This window comes from Coregonus clupeaformis, unplaced genomic scaffold (assembly GCF_020615455.1).
Source record: "Coregonus clupeaformis isolate EN_2021a unplaced genomic scaffold, ASM2061545v1 scaf1818, whole genome shotgun sequence".
NCBI classification, from domain to species: domain Eukaryota; kingdom Metazoa; phylum Chordata; class Actinopteri; order Salmoniformes; family Salmonidae; genus Coregonus; species Coregonus clupeaformis.
The window spans coordinates 9,816-20,001 of record NW_025535272.1 but is presented as its reverse complement, the minus strand read 5'-3'; positions in this window follow the sequence as shown (position 1 = coordinate 20,001).

The window sequence follows — 10,186 nt, the reverse complement described above, 5'->3', positions numbered from 1 at the left end:
TATGTAAACTTCTGACTTCAACTGTATGTAAATAAGGTATTATTGTTTTTAATAAATGTGAAAACATTTCTAAGAACCTGTGTTTGCTGTTGAGGATGATATGGCTCATAATTTTCACGACTTTTGCCCCTTTTTAGCTTTCGACTCTTACCAAATTTTAGAATAGTTTCCCTCCCCCTTTTTTTATTGTACAGCCTACTGATATGTAAACATATGTCACCTGGTACAGCCAGAAGAGGACTGGCCACCCCTTTGAGCCTGGTTCCTCTCTATGTTTCTCCCTTTTGTATTGTACAGCCTACTGATATGTAAACATATGTCACCTGGTCCAGCCAGAAGAGGACTGGCCACCCCTTTGAGCCTGGTTCCTCTCTATGGTTCCTCCCCTTTGTATTGTACAGCCTACTGATATGTAAACATATGTCACCTGGTACAGCCAGAAGAGGACTGGCCACCCCTTTGAGCCTGGTTCCTCTCTATGTTTCTCCCTGGGTTCCTGCTTTATAGGGAGGTTTTAGTAGCCACTATGTTGTCTCTCCTGGCTATCAGAAGATGAATGCACTAGCTGTGGGTCTCTCTGGATGGGAGCATCTGCAACATGACTAAATTGTAAATGTAGTGCATGATGATGTATTTTTTGTGTTTCCTGTTTGTACCCCAAGAAGAGTAGCCGCTGGGGATCCTAATAAAATACTACATTGTACTGAATGTATCAGATAGAGATGATGTGATGATCAGTTTTCACCATTAGTCTGTTTTTGGGCCATTTATGAATGTGTTATTCAATGTGTTTCTATTGGATATAGTAGTAAAGGCCAAATTAATTTTTAAATATATATTTTTATAACTAAAGGGGTCCTAAAATTCAAAATCAAAGGGAACGTTATAGAATGTTAGCCTCTCTTTACTTTGCTGATCAGTGTTCACCTGGTCAGTTTTGGTGTGTTTTGTTTGCTTCTATTGTAAAGATATTGAGATTACCTTGGATTTGCCCTTAGGGTTGAATATCCTCTGTGAGGCGTCTCACAATGGAGTCTGGTTGACTGGGTGGTACTGCTTCCCTCTGCAGTTTTCTGTGGGAATGAGCTAGTAGACACAACATACACAGTATACAAAACATTAAGGACACCTGCTCTTTCCATGACAGACTGACCAGGTGAACCCAGGTGAAAGCTATGATCCTTAATGATGTAGTTGTGGTGTATTTATTATGAATCACCATTACCTTTCAGCAGAAAACAAGAAACTGCAGTTGCAGTGGGCTAAGGAATGAAAACACTGGACACTGGAGAATTTGAAAAACATTGCCTGGTCTGATGAATCCCAGTTCCTGCTGTTTCACGCTGATGGGAGGACAAGGGTATGGAGAAAACCACGAGGACATGCATCCATGCCGTGTGTCAGCATTGCAGGCTGGTGGTGATGGTGTGGGGTGGGATTTCATGGCACACATTGGGCCCCTTGATGAAGGTGGAGCAACATTTTGAATGCCACAGGATATCTAAACATCATTGCCAATCAGGTGCATCCCTTCATGGCAGCAGTTATCCATCTGCAAACATATTTCTTTCAGCAGGATTATGCCCCATGCAACAAGGCTTGTCCAGGAATGGTTCCAAGAACATGACACTGTAGTGACCAAAAGAACATGATAGTACCATGGTATTTATTTCATGGTACTACCATGTCAGGAACACACCATGGTAGTTGCACCAGTACCATGGTATTTTCCTGACATGGTAGTACCATGGTATTCTTTAGAAACATAGAGAGAAGATACGGCCAGATCTGTCATAACAGCCCGGAAGTAAAGCCAGATTGAATTGACAATATAGGGGGGTTGGCAACTAGGTTTGGCCTCCAGTCAATGTGTTGCTGAGCTTGTAGCTAGTCTGCGGGCCAGAACATAATTAGCCTATTAACAAATAGCCTATAGCTGCCCAATTCATAGTCCTACACAGTGTAGCTACACTACACATTTAACACGTGGTTAGTGGGCTAATCAATTCAATGACCATAACATAATAATGTCCATCTGATTACAGTGGTAAAATCACCAATGTCTATATTAATAGTCCAACTGTTCTATTCAAATATATTTATCATATTTCTCCAGTATCAAACCAGTGTGTCTTGTTTGCAACGAAACTGTCGCTGTTTGGGAAGAGTTCAATCTGAGATGTTATTATGAATCTAAGCATGGTACTTTCAGAAGTAAATTCAGAAGTCTGACGCAGAAAGGAAGGTAGGCCTAAGGAGTGAACACCCTATGTGTTTTACAGTGGCCATTTTATTATGTACATATTTTATTATTATTGAACCTTTATTTAACTTGGCGGTTCTTATCGAATTACACAAATCCACAAGGAGTCAGTAGAAACCATATTTATTTAAGCAAGTCAGCCATATCAGCTATGTTTTTTTTTAAGGCAGTAAATGAGGCTGAATAAACTTTTTTGCTGCCCGACTGAGCTCCGGTGGCTGATAGCCAGGTGTAGCAGTGGTAAGGATTCACTCCGTGGTGTTGAAAGGAAAGCTCAAACTTTATGCTGGACTAACAATAATTATGTTACAAAAGGTTTAAGCGTTCCGATATTGTCACTAATCTGGATTTAGACTGTCTGCTACTTCAGGTCTAAATAGGGGTATAATCTATACATTGTGACAATGTAGGACTACTGAAACCATTGTAAGACACACTTTTTGTTAGCCTTTAAGGCGTCAGCATGCTTTCCAGCCGAAACGGTTCGGAAGAGTTTGTGCATATATTATGACTTTTTGTTTTCGTTTTGGACTTTTGGTAAGGTTTTCTTCAGCTGTTCTGGCACACAACATTTTTTTCCTCAAGTCAAGCCGAAGTCTGTAGCCGAAGGGGAAGGGGGTTATTGGTCAACAGTAGGTATTCTTCATTAAAGTCTTTGTTAAAGTATTTCTCCGTTAAAAAATCTGCATGAAAACGACTCGTCTCTCATTTAATGACAAACATCTTTGTTAAATGTAAAATTGCACGACTAAGATCTCCTCGGCAAAAACATCAACATTAAAGACTGAATTCTTGAGTTTTCTGACTATTTTGAGGAAGTGGCTATAGACCCTTTTCCAGTACATGACACACTGACGTCACAAACAGATGCGTGCGACGCTTGACGGCAGTAGTCTAGATTTTTATTACTTCTAAACAAAATAACTTTTTTGGGTTCTCATACACTTACAATTATGTTTTGATTCTTGCTTGAACAGTCTTTGCAAAATACCTTCGATGCAGCAGTTCTTAGCTAGAATGCGTATGCTGATTGATATAGGCTGTAGCAAAAGCTAGCCAAAGAGCCATTTTACTGGTTGAAGTGTTTTTTAATTAAATGCAGTTGACTTGTGATGATGCCACAAACATTATATTAAGCAGGGCATTCATACGAGCCTTAAAATCCAATTATAATCCAAAGGTAGTGTGAAATGCACTCATAAGCAACATGTAAATAGAGGCTTTTTTTGCTGGCGTTCTATAAGAACTCCCCCTTGTTCTGCCACCAACTCGCGACCATCCCCCTCTTGCAGCTATGTTTGTTAACACAGAAAGGGGTCTATGGCGTCTCAAAATGGACAAACCGTACTACAGCCGTTTATTCTCGTTTTTCAAGCAAATGTCTTTAAGGGAATATGCGAGCACAGTGTCTGCAACACCACTAAGCAAGGGGCACCACCAAGCAAGCGGCACCATGAAGACCAAGGAGCTCTCCAAACAGGTCAGCGACAAAGTTGTGGAAAAGTACAGATCAGTGTTGGGTTCTAAAAAAATATCCGAAACTTTGAAAATTCCACGGAGTACCGTTAATTCCATTATTAAAAAATGCAAAGAAAATGGCACCACAACAAACCTGTCAAGAGAGGGCCACCCACCAAAACTCACAGACCAGGCAAGGAGGGCATTAATCAGAGAGGCAACAAAGAGGCCAAAGAAAACCCTGAAGGAGCTGCAAAGCTCCACAGCGGAGATTAGAGTATCTGTCCATAGGACCACTTTAAGCCGCACACTCCACAGAGCTGGGCTTTACGGAAGAGTGGCCAGAAAAAAGCCATTGCTTCAAGTAAAAAGTAAGCAAACACATTTGGTGTTCGCCAAAGGGCATGTGGGAGACTCCCCAAACATATGGAAGAAGGTACTCTGGTCAGATGAGACTAAAATGTAGCTATTTGGCCATCAAGGAAAATGCTATATCTGGCACAAACCCAACACCTCTCATCACCCCGAGAACACCATCCCCACAGTGAAGCATGGTGGTGGCAGCATCATGCTGTGGGGATGTTTTTCACCAGCAACTGGTCAGAATTGAAGGAATGATGGATGGTGCTAAATACAGGGAAATTCTTGAGGGAAACCTGTTTCAGTCTTCCAGAGATTTGAGACTGGGACAGAGGTTCACCTTCCAGCAGGACAATGACCCTAAGCATACTGCTAAAGCAACACCTGAGTGGTTTAAGGGGAAACATTTAAATGTCTTGGAATTGCCTAGACAAAGCCCAGACCTCAATCCAATTGAGAATCTGTGGTATGATGTGCCAAGCTTAGAGAGACATACCCCAAGAGACTTGCAGCTGTAATTGCTGCAAAAGGTGGCTCTACAAAGTATTGACTTTGGGGGGGTGGTAGGCATATCGTGCAAATCAAATGATACAAACCCCCCAAAAATCCATTTTAATTCCAGGTTGTAAGGCAATAAAATAGGAAAAATGCCAAGGGGGGTGAATACTTTCACAAGCCACTGAATGTAAGATTACTTGGTTTGTATTCAGGGGACTAGGTATGTTTTAGTAGTGGTTTGTTTGCAGCAATTCAACCATGAAGGCCTGATTCACGCAGTCTCCTCTGAACAGTTGATGTTGAGATGTGTCTGTTACTTGAACTCTGTGAAGCATTTATTGGGGCTGCAATTTCTGAGGCTGGTAACTCTAATGAACTTATCCTCTGCAGCAGAGGTAACTCTGGGTCTTACTTTCCTGTGGCGGTCCTCATGAGGGCCAGTTTCATCATAGCGCTTGATGGTTTTTGCGACTGCACTTGAAGAAACTTTAATAGAACTTCACATTTTCCGGATTGACTGACCTTCATGTCTTAAAGTAACGGACTGTCGTTTCTCTTTGATTATTTGAGCTGTTCTTGCCATAATATGGACTTGGTCTTTTACCAAAGAGGACTATCTTCTGTATACCACTCCTACCTTGTCACAACACAACTGATTGGCTCAAACACATAAAAAGGAAAGAAATTCCACAAATTAACTTTTAACAAGGCACACCTGTTAATTGAAATTCAATATTGTGCAAAGCTGTCATCAAGGCAAATGGTGGCTACTTTGTAGAATCTCAAATATTAAATATATTTTGATTTGTTTAACACTTTTTGATTACTACATGATTCCATGTGTTATTTCATAGTTTTGATGTCTTCGCTATTATTCTACAATGTAGAAAATTGTAAAAAAAAAAAAAAAAAAAAACTTGAATGAGTAGGTGTCCAAACATTTGACTGGTACTGTATATATATATAAAAAGCATTATCAATATTTCAAATAAATTATCAACACAGTAATAAATGGCTAGAAAAACTAATTCATAATAAAATATAAATCTAGAGGTATAAATACATTGTTCCTTTTGATAGTGGTAAATTGTAATTATTAGTATTATTAACATAATATTAAATAATTCCACCTTTCCAAATGATTGCCTACAACAGAATTTACATCCACTTGAGAAATAATAAAACAGTAGATAAACTGACTGAATATCTGAAGGATATTTTTAAGGAAGGTGAGTATTGGCAAAGTGTGTATAAGAGCTTCACAACATCACAGGCTCTGACAGTTCATCAGAGAGTGCACACAGGAGAGAAGCCTTACTCCTGCTCTGACTGTGGGACGAGTTTCTCTCAACTGGGCCACTTAAAAACACATGAACGTATACACACAGGCCCTTACTTCTGCTCTGACTGTGGGGCAAGTTTCTCTCAACTGGGCACCTTAAAACAACATGAACCTATACATACAGGAGAAAAGCCTTACTCCTGCTCTGACTGTGTAAAATGCTTCACAAGATCAACTGAGTTAAAAGTTCATCAGAGAGTGCACACAGGAGAGAAGCCTTACTCCTGCTCTGACTGTGGGACGAGTTTCTCTCAACTGGGCCACTTAAAAACACATGAACGTATACACACAGGCCCTTACTTCTGCTCTGACTGTGGGGCAAGTTTCTCTCAACTGGGCACCTTAAAACAACATGAACCTATACATACAGGAGAAAAGCCTTACTCCTGCTCTGACTGTGTAAAATGCTTCACAAGATCAACTGAGTTAAAAGTTCATCAGAGAACACACACAGGAGAGAAGCCTTACTCCTGCTCTGACTGTGGGAAGAGTTTCTCTCGACTGGGCACCTTAAAACAACATGAACTTATACATACAGGAGAAAAGCCTTACTCTTGCTCTGACTGTGTAAAATGCTTCACAACATTAACTGAGCTAAAAGTTCATCAGAGAACACACACAGGAGAGAAGCCTTACTCCTGCTCTGACTGTGGGAAGAGTTTCTTTCGACTGGGCAACTTAAAAACACATGAACGTATACACACAGGAGAGAAGCCCTACTCCTGCTCTGACTGTGGGGCAAGTTTCTCTCAACTGGGCACCTTAAAAAGACATGAACGTATACATACAGGAGAAAAGCCTTACTCCTGCTCTGACTGTGTAAAATGCTTCACAAGATCAACTGAGCTAAAAGTTAATCAGAGAACACACACAGGAGAGAAGCCTTACTCCTGCTCTGACTGTGGAAAGAGTTTCTCTCGACTGAGCAACTTAAAAAGACATGAACGTATACATACAGGAGAAAAGCCTTACTCCTGCTCTGACTGTGTAAAATGCTTCACAACATCAACTGAGCTAAAAGTTCATCAGAGAACACACACAGGAGAGAACCCTTCCTTCTGCTCTTAATATGGCAAGAGTTTCTCCCGTTTGGGCAATGTAAAAACACACCAATGGTTACACACTGGAGAGACTTATCACTGCACTGACTGTGAGACGAGATTCTACAGATTGGGCAATTTAAAAACACACCAACGTATACATAAGAAGTGGTAGTGGATTGGTTCAAGTGAAGAAAGCGTAGAACACTATTGTAATCCTATTGTTTCTCACTGTGAGAGAACTGTGCAGAGGAAAGGGAGCGTTGTAGAATGTTAGCATCTCTTTACTGATCAGTGTTCACCTTGTCAGTTTTGCTGTGCTTAGATAGCTTCTACTGTAAAGATATTGAGATGACCTTGGATTTGCCCTTAGGGTTGAATATCCTCTTTGAGACGTCTCATAATGGAGTCTGATGGTTGACTGGGTGGTACTGCTTCCCTCTGCAGGGAGTGATGTGTTATCAGGCTTGGTAAATAACTACAGGAGGGAAGTGGAGAGCGCTCCTTGAGCTTTGTGCCCGGTCCACGCGACATGGTCAAGAGACGCAAAGAGCCAGCATTAGCGCTCCGATGTGAAGGACAGCTCTTACAAAAATGTACCATCGTAGTACAATGAACAACAACATTCCATTGTACTATGATGTGTTTTGGGTCACTACCAAGGCAGAAAAATACTATGGCACTGGTGCAAATACCATGGCATTTTCCTGCCACTGTAGTGACCCAATAAACATGATAGTACCGTGGTATCTTTTTCATTGTAATACCATGTCAGGGAAATACCATGGGAGTTGCACCAGTACCATGGTATTTTCCTGACATGGTACTGAACAAAAAACACAGATTTTGTAAAAAATGATACTAGGCCAAGAAACATGGAGAGAAGAAACTGCCAGATGTGTCATAATAGGACACACATTTGATATGGAACATTGGATACATTCAGCAGGGTGGGAAAAAACACAGGAAAACACGATTTAAATGGATTGTCGGAAGGGCTGTGGTCACCATTCATGTAATATATACATCAGACGGTATTGGGGAGCTATTTCATAGTTTACATTTTACGTTTACGTCATTTAGCAGACACTCTTATCCAGAATTGGGCAGCTACAGGAGCAATTAGGGTTAAGTGCCTTGCTCAAGGGCACGTCGACAGATTTTTCACCTAGTCGGCTCGGGGATTAGAACCAGCGACCTTTCGGTTACTGGCACAACGCTCTTAACCACTAAGCTACTTGCCGCCCATAGGGTGTTCACAGGTACATTATTTTCCCATTTCAATCTTATACCAACCAGATTGAATTTACGATATACAGGGGTTGGCAACTAGGTTTGGCCTCCAGTCAATTTGTTGCTGAACTTGTAGCTAGTCTGCGGGCCAGAACATAATTAGCCTATTAACAAATAGCCTATAGCTGCCCAATTCATAGTCCTACACAGTGTAGCTACACTACACATTTAACACGTGATTAGTGGGTGTAGTGTATTAAGAATTATGACTTTGCTAATGTTTTCAAGTGGAACCTGAGAGGATGTTTATTTAGTTTCAGAGGGAGCCGTTTTAGGGTGACGCCCCATAGAACAGAGGGAGTGTGTGTTGTAGACAGGGGATTGGACAGTAGAGGGAGCCACCCATATTTTGGAGAATATTATAAGTACTGGGTTTGAACAAAGATTAGAGCAAACATTGTAATTTGGAGGACACTGCTCTCCGGGTGATCATGACATCTGTAAACTTATGCTGAAATCTTGTGATATGAATAAAACTTATGATCAAAGCTCAGTATAAGCGGACTCCTTTGTTACAGCATAATTAGCAACATTTGACTCGACACTACATGGGCTAATCAATTCAATGACCATAACATAATGATGTCCATTTGGTTACAGTGGTAAAATCACCAATGTCTATATTAATTACATTTTAGTCATTTAGCAGACGCTCTTATCCAGAGCGACTTACAGTTAGTGAATGCATACATGTTTTTTTTTAAATACTGGCCCCCCGTGGTAAACAAACCCACATCCCTGCCGGCCAAATCCTCCCCTACCTTGGACGACGCTGGACCAATTGTGCGCCGCCCATGGGTCTCCCGGTCGCGGCCGGCTGTGGCACAGCTAGCATTGCGATGCAGTGCCTTTGTCTGCTAAATGACTAAAATGTAAATGTAAATGTTAGACCACTGCGCCACTCGGGAGATATTAATAGTCCTACCTGTTCTATTAAAATATATTCATCGTATTTCTACAATATCAAACCAGTGTGTCTTGTTTGCAACGAAACTGTCGCTGTTTGCGAAGAGTTCAATCTGAGATGTTAGTATGCATCTAAGCATGGTACTTTCAGAAGTAGATTTTCCACCCCAGACATGAGGTCGAAGGCCGACGCAGAAAGGAAGGTAGGCCTAAGGAGTGAACACCCTATGTGTTTTACAGTAGCCATTTTAATATGTACATATTTTATTAATATTATTGAACCTTTATTTAACTCGGCAGTTCCTATTGACTTACACAAATCCAGAAGGAGTCAGTAGAAACCATATTTGTTTAAGCAAGTCAGCCATATCAGCTATGTTTTTTTAAGGCAGTAAAAGAGGCTGAATAAACACTAAGCTCCGGTGGCTGATAGCCAGATGTAGCAGTGGTAAGGATTCACTCCATGGTGTTGAAAGGAAAGCTCAAACTTTATGCTGGACTAACAATACTTATGTTACAAATGGTTTAAGTGTTCCGATATTGTCACTAATCTGGATTTAGACTGTCTGCTACTTCAGGTCTAAATAGGGGTATAATCTATACCTTTTGACAGTGTAGGACTACTGAAACCATTGTAAGACAGACTTTTTGTTAGCCTTTAAGGCGTCAGCATGCTTTCCAGCCGAAACAGTTCGGAAGAGTTTGTGCATATATTATGACAACTTTTTGTGAGGTTTTCGTTTTGGACTTTCGGTAAGGGTTTTTTCGGCTTTTCGGGAACACAACATTTTTTCCTCGAGGCAAGTCGGTAGCCGAACTCTACGCCCCTGCGTTGGTGATTGGTCAACAGTAGGGATTCTTCAATAAAGTCTTTGTTGTCATTAAACTTGAGAAGACTTGTTTTCATGCAGGTTTTTTCATTGAGAAATACTGAACCAAACATGTAAAATTGCACGACTAAGATTTCCTCTGCAAAAATATCAACATTAAAGACGGAATTCTTGAGTTTTCTGACTATTTTGAGGA